This window comes from Thamnophis sirtalis, unplaced genomic scaffold (genome assembly GCF_051295495.1).
Source record: "Thamnophis sirtalis isolate CommonGarterSnake01/CBP01778 unplaced genomic scaffold, rThaSir2_p1.2 scaffold_4, whole genome shotgun sequence".
NCBI lineage: Eukaryota > Metazoa > Chordata > Lepidosauria > Squamata > Natricidae > Thamnophis > Thamnophis sirtalis.
Genome location: NW_028261384.1, coordinates 122,890,788 through 122,904,248, shown reverse-complemented (window position 1 = coordinate 122,904,248; position 13,461 = coordinate 122,890,788).

Sequence of the window (13,461 nt, the reverse complement as noted above, 5' to 3'; positions counted from 1 at the left end):
AATCTTCACCATGCGCAGTAGATGGTGGGAACAAAATTCCCTTTTTAACAATCCCTCCTGTACCAAATCTTCCCCTCCCAAATACCAGCCCCCCCCTCCTCGTTTCAATGGCAGCCGAAAGCAAATAGTGAAGCAGAGGCTGACAACCAGGTTATTAACTAATGCAGAAGTGGTATTCAGCTGGTTCTGAGAAGTTCTGGAGAACTGGTAATGAAAATTTTGTGTGGTTCAGAGAACCGGTAAATACCTTTGACTGGCCTCACCCCATCTTTTCTCTACCTCCTGAGTCCCAGCTGATCAGGAGGAAATGGGGATTTTGCAGTAACCTTCCCCTGACATGCCCACAAAGCCATACCACACCCACAAAGCCACACCCACAGAACCGGTAGTAAAAAAAAAATTGAATCCCACCACTGACCTAGTGACCTATAAGCTCTTAACAGTTTGTAAACAGGTCAATAGCCTAGAACTAGGTCCTCTCTCCCTATAGGATGAGAGATGTAGTTTGATACATCTGTAGGATACCTGACTTGATAAAGAAATTTTTTTGGGGGGGGGTGTTCAAAAGTTTTATTTCTTTTAAAACAAACATTTCATCATTCCTCAATCAGTAAGACATCGGAGTACAATTTTTTGTGTGTCAAGATAGTTCTAGGTTACCACCAAATTCTTGTCTAGCCTAATGTATACCCCTCCCTCCCTCCCTCCCCCCTCCCCCCAGCCCCCCTCCTCCTTCCCCCCCTCTGACTTCCCAGAACCGTACACGGTATGGATTTTTAACAAACACAGTCTAAAATCTATTGAGAAAAAAGAAATAAAGAAATTAATGACATCTCTACATTGATCTTAGCTTCTTCTTGCTGAGCTATCTTTAAACAATTTAAATCATTTCTGATCTTAAGCATAGGCTTAAGATAAAGAATTTTTATTGTATCCTCATTTTTTTAATGTAAAGTTTAGAAGCATCAGCTTGGAATTTCAGATTACTTTGAGCAATTCATTACAAAATCTTAAAACCTACCAAAAAGAAAGAAAAAGACACACAAGAAACAATTGTTCCCTTGGTACAATTAATGGTTTTAAAAATAAGTTTTGCTGGTTGTGACTCATTTGATGGACAATACAAGTTCCAATAGTCAACATTTGGTCCCCTGAGAATCAGAATATTGAGGAAATACAACAGTGGACAAAGAAGTAGCATGAAGGAATACTATGTTTTTAAAAAGTGCCATGAAGGAGATTCATATGAGGAAATCTTACAGCGATGACACAGTCAAAGGGAATAACAGAATAAGAGAGTACCGTGTTTCCCCGAAAATAAGATAGGGTCTTATTTTCTTTTGACCCACAAAATAAGTGCTTGGCCTTATTTTCTGGGAGGTCTTATTATTTTTAAGGTGCAGGAGGTGGCAAGCATTGTCACCTCATGGCTGCTGCTGTGTTGCAATATTTTTGGGGAGGGCTTATTTTAGCGCATGTGCTCAAAAGCCCGATTGGGCTTATTATCCAGGGAGGGCTTATTTTCAGGGAAACAGGAGATTTCTAGCTCAAGTTTGAAATGAGGAGTTCTTGGTGCTTCTGTGAGCTTGGTTATTTTCTTGCAGACATTTTATTACCTAAGTGGGTAACATCCTCAGTGCTAGTCCTAATGATCATCACTAGCACTGATGATGTTACCTAGTTTGAATAATGAAATGTTTGCAGGAAACAAATAAGCTCAGAGAACATCAAGGACTCCACAAGGAGAAAAAAAAGAAGACAACAAGCAACAAAATGGATGGTTTTAATTGCAGTGGTGATGGCTGCTTTGTTGGAGGAGCTGAATGGCCATGGAGGAACCAACTGGAACATGGGGCTCCAACCTTGGCAACTTTAAGACTTGTGGACTTCAATTCCCAGAATTCCTCTGACTGAGGAATTCTGGGAATTGAAGTCCACAAGTCTTAAAGTTGCCAAGGTTGGGGATCCCTGATCTGGAGAAGACCTGGGTGATCTTGAATTATGGAAACAACTGAATGGCACATAATCATAATCATTATTTCCTTTTTTAAGATGGTTCATCTTTCAGTTGTGAGATAGGACAAAACAACATTTTCTCTGTGTTTAAGGATTTGAAGGCCATGAACCTGATTCAAACTACCCCAAACTTGACCAACTTGAAATTCTTTCTGCCATGGTAGAACTTGGAGAAGGCTTTGGATCCATCCAGACTGAGTTGCTTGAAGCAGAGGATCTTCAAAGCAAAGTCAGAAATTGTGGACATCTTGGTGGCCAGCTTTTGATCCTCCATTAATGGAACATGATTGAAGCAAAGGTCTTGGAAACAAGAGTTATATACTGAAAGGAGAAAACTCGAAAACTCTCATTGATGGAAGAAGGATGATGTCGAATGGAACTTCTTTATTTTTTATAGAGTAGATCTATTACAGCCACCCCAGGACTCTGGATGATTTATATTTCATCATTGGGTCCTAAAGGAAAAAGCAAAAATATTTTACGTCCAGCAGAAAAACAGGTAGTCTAGTTCTCGACTTAGAGACAATTTGAAGTTACAATGGCATCGAAAAGAGTGACTCCTGACCATTTTTCACACTTAGAACGGTTGCCGCATCCCCCGAATCATATTCAGAGACTCGGCAACTGGATCATATTTATGACTGTTGTTCTGTCCCAAGGTCAAGTGATCACCTTTTACTCCTTTCCGACAAGCAAAGTCAACAGGGAAGCAGATTCACTTAACAACTGTGTGACTCACTTATCAACAGAAGCGATTCATTTAACTGTGGCAGTAAAGGTCATAAAATGGGACAAAACTCACTTAACAACTGTCTCACTTAGCAGCAGAAATTTGACACTCAAAAATGATAGTATGTTGAGGACAGCCTGTAACCATACTCTAAAAATAAATGCAGATAAAATAAAACTAATAAAAATAAAGTTGTGACAGGGTAGGGATAGTTAATTTGTGAGGAAACAGAACATTCAATGCAGGTAGTCCTCGGCTTACAACAGTTCATTCATTGACTGTTCAACCGCACTGAAAAAAGTGTCTTATGACCGTTTTTCACACTTACGACTTTTGCAGCATTCCTACGGTCACGTGATTTATGCACGTCATAAATGTGAATCAGTTGCCAAGCATCCAAATGTAAATCATGTGACCATGGGGATGCTGCAAAAGTTGCAAGTGTGAAAAACATTCATAAAACACATGAATAATCACTGAGTTCAATCCTCACTAGGCTCAAGGTTGACTCATCCTTCCGAGGTGGGTAAAATGAGGACCCAGATGGTTGAGGCCAATTGGCTGACTCTGTAACCGCTTGGAGAGGGCTGTAAAGCATGGTGAAGCGGTACATAAGTCTAAGTGCCCTTGCTATTGCTATTGCTTCTCCCTCCCGCGCCCATCCCGTGCGGTAGCTACCTTTTTCTAGACCTTCAAGTTAAGCTTCTCAGCTTGAAGCAGGCAGTTGATGGCGGTCAACACCCCGGCAGTCACCTCCAAGGCGTAGTCCTTGGGATAGAAACTGACCAGGAGATTGCTCAGGTCCACCACGTCCGCGTCCTGCAGCCGCCCTCGGGGGATATTGTTGTACTCCGGCTTGACCTGGTATTCTCGGAGTTGTGCCTTGAATCTCTTGAGCTCCTCCTTCGTCAAGTCCTCCAGGACATTTTGGATGGAACTACGGACGTTCTTGTCCATCGCGCTTACCCTGCAACTGAACGGGGGGTGTGGGGGGTGAAATTCGGAAACAAAAGAAAGAGCGTGTGAGCGTTGTGTGGAGAAGGCGCAAGGTGAAAAATTCCCGGAAATGTGAGGACGTGGTCAAAAGGGCGTCGATCCGTAACTTTCGTTTTCTCTGTTGTCGTCGCTTGCTGGGGACCGACGGGGCTTCGGGAGGATCCCGCGGAGTTAAGGATTCAGAGGCGCAATTTTGGGGACCCTTGAATTTTTCAGGCTAGCAGAGCGCGAGTGATATTAGCAGCGCCTCGTTTGGCGTGGCGTTCCCGGATGCGTGAGGCTAACAACCGAGACATGCAAATTGGGCCTCTCTATAAAGACGAACCAAACTAAGAGATTAAACAGATTGAGAGAGTTTGAAGGGACCTCGTAGATCATCTAGTCCAACCCCTCCCTTGCCCAAGCAGGAGACCCTACACCATTTCTGACAGATGGCAGCCCAGTCTCTTCTTCAAAGCTTCCAGTGATGAAGCTCCCACAACTTCTCAAGGCAAGTTCTGTTCCACTGGTTGATTGTTCTCACTGTCAGAATTTTCTTCCTTATTTCCAAGTGCTTTGGAAAATACATTCTCAACCTCCCTGGCAAAGAGGTGTAGTTTCCTACACCTAACTGGATAAAGTAGGTTTAATTTATCTTTAAGCAACTTCAAAGCACTAGTTTGGAACTCCAAGGTACAGGAAGTTCTCCACTTACAACAGTTCATTTAGTGACAGTTCAAACTTACAGTGGTACTTAGAAAGTAATTTAGGACCTTTCCCCACATTTACAACTGTTGCAGCATCTCCATAGGCCAGGGGTCCCCAAACCTGGCGATAGGCACATAGGCACATGATCAAAATTCAGACGTTTGACATCTGACTCACATTTATGACAGTCGCAATGTCCCAGGGTCATGTGATCCCCTTTTGCGACCTTCTGAGAAGGAAAGTCAATGAGGAAGCCAGATTCACTTAACAACTTTGTTACTAACTTAACAACTGCAGTAATTCACTTAACGTCTGTGGCAAGAAAGGTTCTAAAATGGGACAAACCTTACTTAACAAATGTCTCACTTAGCAACGGAAATGTTGGGCTCAGTGGTGGTCGTAAGCTGAGGACTACCTGTACTGTGAGCAATTCATTACAAAATTTTTAAAAACTGGGAAAAAATAAATTCATGCAAACAATTGTTTTTTTGGTACAATGAATGCCTTTAAAAACAATCAGTTTTATTAGCTGTGACTCATTTTCATGGAGAGATAAAATATAAACTTTTAAGCAAGAAACTTCACACACCCGCTAGCAACGAAGATGTTACCTAATTTTGTAATGAAACATCTGCAAGCAACAACAACAAAAAAAAGTTCATAGAGCACCGAAGACAGCAGTAAAGCAATTAGGAAAAAAAAAAAACACCCCGGTTCTTGCTATTATAAATGAAAGAGACATATATCTTACATAAGGAAAACATCTATGCCGTGACAGAATAACATAGTTGGAAGGGACCTTAGAGGTTTTCCAACCTCTGCTTAAGCAGGAGGTTTTACCATTCCAGACAAGTTCAGTCTCTTGCTTAAAAGGGTCCAGGGATGAAGCACCCACAACTTCTGAAGGCCAGCCATTCCAGTGGTTAATTGTTCCCACTTAGTTCTAGGTTGCTTGTCTCCTTGGTTAGTTTCCATCCCTTGCTTCTTGTCCTGCTTTCTGGTGCCTTGGAGAATAGGTTGACCCTCCTCCTTTCTTTGTGCAAATATTGGCAGACTATCATGTCACCTCTAGGCCTTCTTTTCACTAGATTAGATAAACACAATTCCTGCAACTGCTCTTCATAGGTTTTAGCCTCCTGCTCTCTAATCATCCCTGTTGCTCTTTTCTGCCTTCTTTCCAGAATCTTTGCATCTCTGGTGACCAAAACTGGATAAAATATTCTAAATGTGGCCTTACTAGCATTTTATAAAGCGATAATAATACTTCGTGTGATCTTGATACTATCTTTCTGTTAATGAAACCTAGGATTGCATTTGGTTTTTTGACAGTTGCCCCATACTTAAGGTGACCAGATTTTCAGATTGGTAAAGAGGGACACCTTTGACGTAGGTGTCCCTTTTCACATACAATAAAGGAAATAAAACTATTTAGAATGAAGTGTAGTTGGCTATTTGTGATTAAGGGTGTCATGCAGAAACAATTTTAGTTTTGATCAGGAAAATACCCTAAAAAAAACCTTTTGTTTAAATGATTTTTCCATGGCACATCATAGTGTTACACATATTGTTTTGAATAAAAAAACAGCAGCTGCACATTTTTAAAAACCTACATTATTTTAAAATGCATTAAAAAAATAAAAGAAAAAACCCAGCACACTTACCAGCAGGCAGAATCTGGAAGTCAATCCAAAATGATATCGATGTTAATACAAAGAACTGAGCAAATTAAAATGGTTAAATAGTCCCAGGGAAATAGTTTTCAAAGAAAAAAGAGCACCCACACGAGCAGACCTCCAAACTCCGTGCCCCTCCCCTCCAGAAAATCCAGGAAGTAACAGTTGCTTCCCTCTCTAGCCGGGTGTTTCCTCCTGCAGCTCTATGGTAATGGTTCATTTTTTCTTATAAAAGTGAGTAAGGGTGGGGGGGGGTGTCTGTTTTCTTGCTTTAAACTTTTAATATCTTCAATGAAAGTACTGAGACAGAGAGAGAGGTTAGTTAGACAGGGTGTCTTTTGTCTTGCCCCGGTTAGGATTTCTTAAGCAAATCCACTGGGCTTTCAACATGAAGCCAGAAAATCGGGACTTTGTTAAAAGGCGGAGGGACACGGGAAAAATTGTTATAAAGCGTGCTTGTCACGTGGAAATCGGGTCATCTGGTCACCTTAGTGATGGACCAGGAGGTCACTGAGTTTGATCGCATTCACCTTTTTCAGTTTTCCTCGAGGGATGTTCCTGAAGCCATCCTTCACTGGGAACTCGTTCAGGTTTGCCTTGAACGCTTCCAGTTCGACCGCGGTCAGGTCTTCCAGGGTTTCTGCCAGGCGGCAGCGGATGCTCTTCGCCATCGCGCTCCTTCTTCTCCTTCTTCCGCGAAATCAGAAGGCTCAGAAGAAAAAGAAAGGAAGGCGCGAAGTGGAAAAAGCGCGCAAGAGGGAGGGCTCGCCAGCGCGATCACCCGCTACTTTCGCTTTTTGCCTTCCCTTTGTTTCCCGTTCCGGCTTTGCCCTTTTTGTTGCTGCCGAGAATCTGGAGATTTCCGGAGGATCCGTTAGAGAGTTAAGGATTCAGACGTGCAGCTTTGCGCGACGCCTGAATTTTACAGGGACTGTAAAAAAAAAATTGGCGTTGCGTTGCATTTTCTGATGACGTGTGGAGCTATAACAGAGACCAGGTAGCCCTCAACTTACAATACTTCATTTAGTGACCGTTCAAGCTTTCAAGGGCACAGAAAAAAGAGAGACTTATGACCAATTTTTACTACTTACCACTGTCGCAGCATTCCCCGGGGGTCGAGTGGTTTACATTAAGATGCTCGACAACTTTTGTGACCTTCTGACAAGCAAAGTCAATGTGGAAGCCAGATTTATTTAAACAACAGAAGCGATTCCCTTAACAAATAGAATGTAATAATAGAATTGGAAGAGACCTTGGAGGTCTTCTAGTCCAACCCCTACATCACTTCAGACAAATGGCTAATCAACATCTTCTTAAAAACTTCCAGTGTTTTTACTACTGGACTACCTGTGGATCTTTGCCCAGACTTTTGCCCATGGCTTCAGCAAAATACCACATTACCTTTCCTTGTTCCAATAATGGTCCCATTTGTGTACTACTTTAGCATACAGGTAGCCCTCAACTTATTTGGTATTTTGGTATTTGGTATTTATTAATATTTGTATGCCGCCCTTTTCCCTGGGGGGACTCAGGGCGGCTCACAGTTCAAGGGGAGGGGAGGACAAACCAAGTTACATATAGGACAATACATCGTTAAAAGCACAACATTCATACTATTCGGGTAGGGTAAAGGTCTTTAGCCCCAGGCCTGTCGGGACAGCCAGGTTTTAAGGGCTACGCGGAAGGTCTGAAGGGTGGTGAGGGTACGAATCTCCACGGGGAGTTCGTTCCACAGGGTCGGAGCTGCCACAGAGAAGGCTCTCCTCTGCGTGGTTGCCAGTCGACATTGACTGGCTGATGGGACTCGGAGGAGGCCTAATCTGTGGGATCTAATTGGTCGAGTGGAGGTAATTGGCAGTAGGCGGTCTCTCAAGTACCCAGATCCAATACCATGAAGGGCTTTGTAGGTGACAACTAGCACCTTGAAGCGTACCCGGAGATCAACAGGTAGCCAGTGCAGCTTGCGGAGGATAGGTGTTACGTGGGTGAAACGAGGTGCACCCACAATCGCTCGCGCGGCCGCATTCTGGACTAGCTGAAGTCGCCGAATACTCTTCAAGGGCAGCCCCATGTAGAGCACATTGCAGTACTCCAGCCTAGAGGTCACAAGGGCACGAGTGACTGTTGTGAGAGCCTCCCGGTTCAGGTAGGGACGCAACTGGTGCACCAGGCGAACCTGGGCAAAGGCCCCCCTGGTCACAGCTGACAAATGGTGTTCAAAAGTCAGCTGTGGGTCCAGGAGGACTCCCAAGTTGCGGACCCTGTCTGAGGGGCATAGTATTTGACCCCACAGCCTGAGAGATGGAACACTTGGCCAATTAGTGGGAGGGAAGCACAGCAGCCACTCGGTCTTATCCGGATTGAGCACAAGCTTGTTAACCCCCATCCAGTCTCTAACAGCCTCAAGGCCCTGGCTCATCACGTCCATCGCTTCATTGAGTTGGCACGGGGCAGACAGATACAACTGAGTATCGTCCGCATACTGGTGGTATTTTATCCCGTGCCGTCGAATGATCTTGCCCAGCGGTTTCATGTAGATATTAAAAAGTAGGGGGGAGAGGACCGAGCCCTGCGGCACCCCATATGTTAGGGGCCTATGGGTCGATCTCTGCCCTCCGACTAACACTGACTGCGACCTGTCCGAGAGGTAAGAGGAGAACCACCGTAAAACGGTGCATCCCACCCCCACCTCCTGCAGTCGCCGCAGAAGGATACCATGGTTGATGTTATCGAAAGCCACCGAGAGGTCCAGGAGTACCAGGATGGAGGCATGGCCTCCATCCCTGGCTCTCCAGAGATCATCGGTCAATGCGACCAAAGCGGTTTCTGTGCTGTAGCCAGGCCTGAAGCCAGACTGGAGTGGATCAAGATAACTAGCTTCCTCCAAGGACCGCTGGAGCTGAAAGGCCACCACCTTCTCAACAACCTTCCCCACAAAGGAGAGGTTGGAGACTGGATGATAGTTGTTTAAAACGGCTGGATCCAAGATGGTTTCTTCAGGAGGGGTCTCACCACCGCCGCCTTAAGAGCGGGGGGAAAGACCCCCTCCCAAAGGGAGGCGGTAACAACCGCCTGGATCCAGCCCCGTGTCACCTCCCTGCTGTTAACAACCAGCCAGGAGGGGCACGGGTCCAGCACACATGTGGAGGCACCTACAGCTCTCATGGCCTTGTCCACTTCCTCAGGGGCAACAGCTGACTACTTTTTGAGATTGAGAGAGATGCTTTATTTGTATGCCGCCCTTTTCCCTGGGGGGACTCAGGGCGGCTCACAACTCAAGGGGAGGGAGGATAAACAAGTCACAGACATAAAAACGATACATCATTAAAAACACAACAGTCATACAATTCGAGTGGGGTCCAAATCTTTAGCCCCAGGCCTGTTGGGACAGCCAGGACTTAAGGGCTGCGTGGAAGGTCTGGAGGGTGGTGAGGGTACGAATCCCCACGGGGAGTTCGTTCCAGAGGGTCGGAGCAGCCACCGAGAAGGCTCTCCTCCGGGTAGTTGCCAGCCGACATTGGCCGGCTGATGGAATTCAGAGGAGGCCTAATCTATGGGATCGTATCGGCCTAGTGGAGGTAATTGGCAGTAGGCGGTCTCTCAAGTACCCAGATCCAATACCATGCAGGGCTTTGTAGGTGACAAGTAGCACCTTGAAGCGCACTCGGAGACCAACAGGCAGCCAGTGCAGCTCGTGGAGGATAGGTGTTACGTGGGTGAAATGGGGTGCACCCACGATCGCTCGCGCGGCCACATTCTGGACCAGCTGAAGTCACCGAATACTCTTCAAGGGCAGCCCCATGTAGAGCACATTGCAGTATTCCAGCCTAGAGGTCACAAGGGCACGAGTTACTGTTGTGAGAGCCTCCCGGTTCCACTTTTGAGTGGAAAATCCCCATTTCTAAATAAGGCAGTTGTTGTTAAGTGAATCACTGCTGCTGTTAAGTTGGTAACATGGCTGTTAAGTGAATCTAGCTTTTCCTTTGATTTTGCTTGTCAGAAAGTTGCATAAAAGGATCACATGACACTCCTCCCCCCCAGGACACTGCAACTGTCGTAAGTACATGTCAATTGCCAAGCTTCTGAATTTTGATCATGTGACCACAGGGATGCTGCAAAGGTCAGTAGTGTGAAAAACAGACACGAGTCACTTTTTTCAGTGTCATTGTAACCTTGAACGGCCACTAAACAAATGGTTGTAAGTTGAGGACTACCTGTATTTACACTCAGAATGGGACACCTGGACTAACACTGCCTATAACTGATATGTTTGTGAGATTAACCTCTTTAGCTTCTGATAAATGCCAAGGTAGGTGTTAGCTAACTGGGAATCTAACAATCCAGGAAAAGCATAGACAATGATTAAAATAGGTAGTTCTGACTAAAGCAAATTCATCTATTGTGTGTGTGTGTGTGTGTGTGTGTGTTCCAGCATAACTTTGGAATGCCTCGAGTAATTTCAATCAAGCTTGGTACACAGATGACTTACTCTCTGGGGAAAAAATACTGTGGGGGTGAGACACCCCTAACAACACCCAGGGTGTGTGTGTCTGTGTGCTCCAACATAACTCTGGAATGCCTGGGCCCCAAAATGAAAAGAACTGAATTATATCTATAGTGTCAAGTTACAGTAATTTTCACAGTGATAGTGTACATTTTGGATTCACATTCTGTTAAGATAGAGCCTGTTGTGTCTTAAAATGGATTTCACTGTACAGCACAGTGAAGTTGCCATGGTAACAGCTTCACAGTACTCCGTAAGAGGCTCCCTCTAATACAATGATTGGGATAAATACATACCCAGGCAACGCCAGTGTCAAGCCGGCCTCCCTCAGCAACCAAGAAAGAAACCACTTAACTCCATTTTGCAGAATTAAGAGTACTTTTACTGGTTATGAAAAGATAGCAGCTAAGCAAAGCAAGATCTGAGGCAAAAGCGCGTCAAATCATACATATCAATATTTGTCCAACCCTCTCCCCGGGTAACCCCCATCCCATTGTCCAATCTGCAAATCCCTCAGGTGTCAGGTGAGTTTCATCTTCAAGGAGCATCATCAGGTTGGAATGCAGGACAGTTGGCCTTGACCAACTCTAAACACCAATCTTCAGCATGCGCAGTAGATGGTGGGAACAAAACTCCCTTTTAACAATCTCTCCTGTACCAAATCTCCCCCTCCCAAATACCAGCCCCCCCCTCCTCGTTTCAATGGCAGCCGAAAGCAAATAGTGAAGCAGAGGCTGACAACCAGGTTATTAACTAATGCAGAAGTGGTATTCAGCTGGTTCTGAGAAGTTCTGGAGAACTGGTAATGAAAATTTTGTGTGGTTCCAAGAACCGGTAAATACCTTTGACTGGCCTCATCCCTCATCCCTCATTGACTGGCCTGATCAGCAGGTCAGCGCTTCAAATCTCACCGGCTCAGGGTTGACTCAGCCTTCCATCCTTCCGAGGTGGGTAAAATGAGGACCCAGATTGTTGGGGGCAATATGCTGACTCTCTGTAAACCGCTTAGAGAGGCCTGAAAGGCCTATAAAGCGGTATATAAGTCTACTGCTATTGCTATCATCCCATCTTTTCTCTGCCTCCTGAGTCCCAGCTGATCAGGAGGAAATGGGGATTTTGCAGTAACCTTCCCCTGACATGCCCACAAAGCCATACAACACCCACAAAGCCACACCCACAGAACCGGTAGTAAAAAAAATTGAATCCCACCACTGACCTAGTGACCTATAAGCTCTTAACAGTTTGTAAACAGGTCAATAGCCTAGAACTAGGTCCTCTCTCCCTATACGATGAGAGATGTAGTTTGATACATCTGTAGGATACCTGACTTGATAAAGAAATTTTTTTTTGGGGGGTGGGGTTCAAAAGTGTTATTTCTTTTAAAACAAACATTTCATCATTCCTCAATCAGTAAGACATCGGAGTACAATTTTTTGTGTGTCAAGATAGTTCTAGGTTACCACCAAATTCTTGTCTAGCCTAATGTATACCCCTCCCTCCCTCCCTCCACCCTCCCCCAACCCCCCTCCTCCTTCCCCCCCTCTGACTTCCCAGAACCGTACACGGTATGGATTTTTAACAAACACAGTCTAAAATCTATTGAGAAAAAAGAAATAAAGAAATTAATGACATCTCTACATTGATCTTAGCTTCTTCTTGCTGAGCTATCTTTAAACAATTTAAATCATTTCTGATCTTAAGCATAGGCTTAAGATAAAGAAATTTTATTGTATCCTCATTTTTTTAATGTAAAGTTTAGAAGCATCAGCTTGGAATTTCAGATTACTTTGAGCAATTCATTACAAAATCTTAAAACCTACCAAAAAGAAAGAAAAAGACACACAAGAAACAATTGTTCCCTTGGTACAATTAATGGTTTTAAAAATAAGTTTTGCTGGTTGTGACTCATTTGATACAAGTTCCAATAGTCAACATTTGGTCCCCTGAGAATCAGAATATTGAGGAAATACAATAGTGGACAAAGAAGTAGCATGAAGGATACTATGTTTAAAAAAAAGTGCCACGAAGGAGATTCATATGAGGAAATCTTACAATGATGACACAGTCAAAGGCAGAGAATAACAGAATAAGAGAGTACCGTGTTTCCCCGAAAATAAGATAGGGTCTTATTTTCTTTTGACCCATGAAATAAGTGCTTGGCATTATTTTCTGGGAGGTCTTATTATTTTTAAGGTGCAGGAGGTGGCAAGCATTGTCACCTCATGGCTGCTGCTGTGTTGCAATATTTTGGGGGAGGGCTTATTTTAGCGCATGCGCTCAAAAGCCCGATTGGGCTTATTATCCAGGGAGGTCTTATTTTCAGGGAAACAGGATATTTCTAGCTCAAGTTTGAAATGAGGAGTTCTTGGTGCTTCTGTGAGCTTGGTTATTTTCTTGCAGACATTTTATTACCTAAGTGGGTAACATCCTCAGTGCTAGTCCTAATGATCATCACTAGCACTGATGATGTTACCTAGTTTGAATAATGAAATGTTTGCAGTAAAACAACTAAGCTCAGAGAACATCAAGGAGAAAAAAAAGAAGACAACAAGCAACGAAATGGATGGTTTTAATTGCAGTGGTGATGGCTGCTTCGTTGGAGGAGCTGAATGGCCATGGAGGAACCATCTGGAACATGGGGCTCCAACCTTGGCAACTTTAAGACTTGTGGACTTCAATTCCCAGAATTCCTCTGGCCGAGGAGAATTCTGGGAATTGAAGTCCACAAGTCTTAAAGTTGCCAAGGTTGGAGATCCCTGATCTGGAGAAGACCTGGGTGATCTTTAATTATGGAAACAACTGGATGGCACATAATCATAATCATTATTTCCTTTTTTAAGATGGTTCATCTTTCA